This window comes from Nanorana parkeri, unplaced genomic scaffold, assembly GCF_000935625.1.
Source record: "Nanorana parkeri isolate BGI_ZX_2015 unplaced genomic scaffold, ASM93562v1 scaffold2716, whole genome shotgun sequence".
Classification (NCBI taxonomy): domain Eukaryota; kingdom Metazoa; phylum Chordata; class Amphibia; order Anura; family Dicroglossidae; genus Nanorana; species Nanorana parkeri.
The window spans coordinates 107,858-111,102 of record NW_017308984.1 but is presented as its reverse complement, the minus strand read 5'-3'; the positions used below and the strand labels follow the sequence as shown (position 1 = coordinate 111,102).

At 45.4% G+C, this 3,245-nt stretch overlaps 1 protein-coding gene across 1 annotated transcript in view; it reads right to left on the bottom strand.

Annotated features, from left to right (window-relative positions):
• The window catches only part of LOC108802204 (RNA exonuclease 1 homolog), a gene marked incomplete at its 3' end in the record, with an annotated part of 45,888 nt that overhangs the window by 985 nt on the left and 41,658 nt on the right, over positions 1 to 3,245 (bottom strand). The gene's annotated exons all lie outside the window — the stretch shown is intronic.

Genomic DNA, 3,245 nt, shown 5'->3' with positions numbered 1-3,245 from the left:
ATCCGGGTCCCCGCAAGCCGCCGTCCCCGCCGCGGAGAAGGGCTCCGGTTCTCTCCCCTTCTCTGAACCGCGGCGCTAGGCGTTTGCGTATGGCGGCACCGACCAGAGGGTGCCGCCATACGCAGATGCCTAGTTTGCCTCGCGGTAAATACGCGTGCCTGAAGTGTGCCTGAAGCAGTCCCACATTTTGTCTGAGTTTAGGTTGTGAAATGAGTTATCCCATTTTATTTCCCCCACTAGTTTGCGCAACTTATCGAAGTTTGGCCTTCTGAAATTAAGAGTTCTTGTCTTGATTTAAAAAGAGCTAGTCAAAAGAAGAGAGGGAAATGGAGACATTGAAAAAAAACAGGACTAAAGAGCAGGGTCCTAATCTATTAAAATTGGGGATGAACCGATACCGGTTTTTCTGTATTGACTAAGAGTACCGATATTTATCTTTCTGTACTCGCCGATATCAAACACAGATACCGGTACTGGAGCCAGCTTCCTGGCCATTCAGCAGTGAGTCGTCTTCCCGGGCCAAATCAGGAAGTCATTACCCACCGCCCGGCTTCCTGTTTGGACGGGAAGCTGGCTCCATGCAGTTTGGCAGGCTCCATGCTGATTGGCCGGGAAGTCGCCTTCCCAGCCAATTAGGAGGCCGGGCTGAATGGCCGGGAAGCCGGCTCCATGGTCCCCCACGGAACTGCCTCTGACCGGAAATTCCGGTATCGGAGCATATACTAGTATCGGTGCATCCCTAAAAAAAAAAAATTATAAAATCAAAATAATAAAATCAAAAAACGTACCACAGCCACTAAGACTGGAGGAGCATAAATCAGCGGAAGCTTTTGCAGCAGAGGCGGGGGGTCAAGGGTTCTCCGAGAGCTGCTGATAGAATTGCCTCCCGGCCAAGATAGTGTTCGGCCAGGGCACTTCCAAGGAGTTTTGCCTACGCAGGCGAATGTGCATTTTTCCATCTCCTGTCCCCACCCCCGGCTCCCTCAGGAAGCTGAATATGCAGCCTTACTCTAGCACCGGCCCTGTCCACTGGCATCACTTGCAGATCGTGTGTATGTGCGGTCGTCCGATCTATGGCTATCCCATACAAAATCTCATGAATGAAGCATCCTGCCATGGGGAGTCCCCCATCCTCATACATCCCGGCATTTCCAAACCTCTGCCCAGTGTGCCATCCATCTTGGCACAGTGAAAGCAGTTCATTCCTGGCGAACCTGTGCACTCATGTCTTTATTCAATGACACCCCGAGTGATGCCTCTGAACCCCAATAAAAAGACTAACTGTAGCCAAGTACCTGACATTCCCCCAGAAAGAGCTTGGCAGGGCCTGCCAGTAAGAGGGTGCCTTCAGAAATGGCACCGAGCAATGTATGGCCCCCGATCATGCCAGGGTTGGCAGATAGGGTTGGTGATGCAGTAAATGTCCCAGGCGTCAGGTGATAGGAATCACGCATCCCTGATTATTCCATCAGTCACCAAACTTTTTTTTTCTTTTTTACTTCCACCGCTCCAAGCTTGCTGCAATCTCAATACAAACTAGAAGTCCCATCACTGTAGCCATTTTTTAAAATGTATTTTTTATCCGATTAACCGAACTTAATAATCGGCTAACTAATCGAAAATAATCGTTAGCTGCAGCTCTAATAAAGACATTAGTCCATCAAGTCCAACCTATTAGGATCTCATTCTAGGAGTACCTGTACCCCTGTATATTATGGTCCCTTAAGAAATCGTCCAAAAGTTTCTTGAACAATTCCACATTATTTGCTGAAATCACCGCCTGTGCCAGTGAGTTCCAGACCCTAACTGATCTTACTGTGAAGAACCCCCTTTGATGTAAGATCAACAATGGATTCTGGTAAACTGCTTATGCGCAGATTCCCACAACAAGCCAGATTCTCCAAATCCCCTAACTTATCTAATGCAGAGGTAAGATCAGCATGTACAGTGTCTAGTTCCCTGTCGTGGGAATCGATCACTAATTACATTATTCATCTTTCTCTCCAGTAAGTCAGTGCGAGCCCTAATCTCCTTAGTCAGAGCCTCAGTCAATCTATCAGTGGCAGCAGTCAGTTCAGTCTACATCACCCGAAACTTCTCAAGGAGTGCTGTGTCTCTGATGGTTTCAGAATTGTCACCTGGGGTGAGCAGTAAACTGTCCAGGGAAGAGAAATCATGTACATCAGCCAGAAGTTGTGGTGATGCAGGCAGCTCCTTGTTGCCTAGTGCGCCTGCCATCTTGGAGTCGCGCTGTTTCTATTAGGGAGTCTGCTTTGGTTTCTCTGTGTTCCTTGGCGCTCGGCATCCTGCCCATGATAAATCAGAGAAAGTTCTCCAAGGTAAAGCAACTGGTTGCTTATGAATGCTCTCCGGGGACCGGGTGTATCGGAGCGGAAAGTCTAAGTTACAACCATCCATGTAACAGATCAGTCAGTGTTCCAAAGTTATTTTACTGATAGAACTGGGCAACGCCATATGCAGGTTATCGGTGTTTGAGTTTTCAAAAGTCACCATTCACTTCAGGTAACATGTTATATATCGCCTCAAACGTCAGAGTGAGAGCAATAATGTTAGAGCCATTAATCACTGATAACACTAAACTGATGAGCAGTAAAAGCATTTTAATCGTCACCTATGGGCGTTTTTTGCGGGCGCACGCAATTTTAAGGCTTGACATGTTTGGTGTCTATTTACCTGATGTGACCCCGACTTTTATGTTTTACTAAAAATATGGGTAAGAATAAATGTTTTATAACATAACGTAGGGAAAATTTATTTTTTACATTTATGGTACTTTTTTCATTATATAGTAAAAAAAATAACCCCCCGTGGGATCACGAAAGAAAGCTCTATCTGTCCCCAAAATGTTTTAACATAAATTGCAAGGCTATAGTCCGGTCATGCTGACTGGTGAAATTTTTGACTGACTGGTGAGACACCGTCAAATTTTTCAAGCCCTGGCAATTAGGTAAAGAAGAATGAGAAATATATTCCTTTCTTCAAGAATATGAAATGTGAAGTGCTTACTTCAGTGTTATATTACCAGGGCTCAAAAAAAAAGTCCTAAGCTACTAGCCACCAGTTGCCCCACCTATCCCCTCCCCTGCCCTGGCCTTAACGCCACCCCTAAACACACCCTCTTAAATTATTTTATGAAATTTAAACTTTAAATGTTTTATGCAGAATAAAGTTACAAAAATAAATATTACAAATCTTAACATAAAGCACTATAAACATTGCAGGCC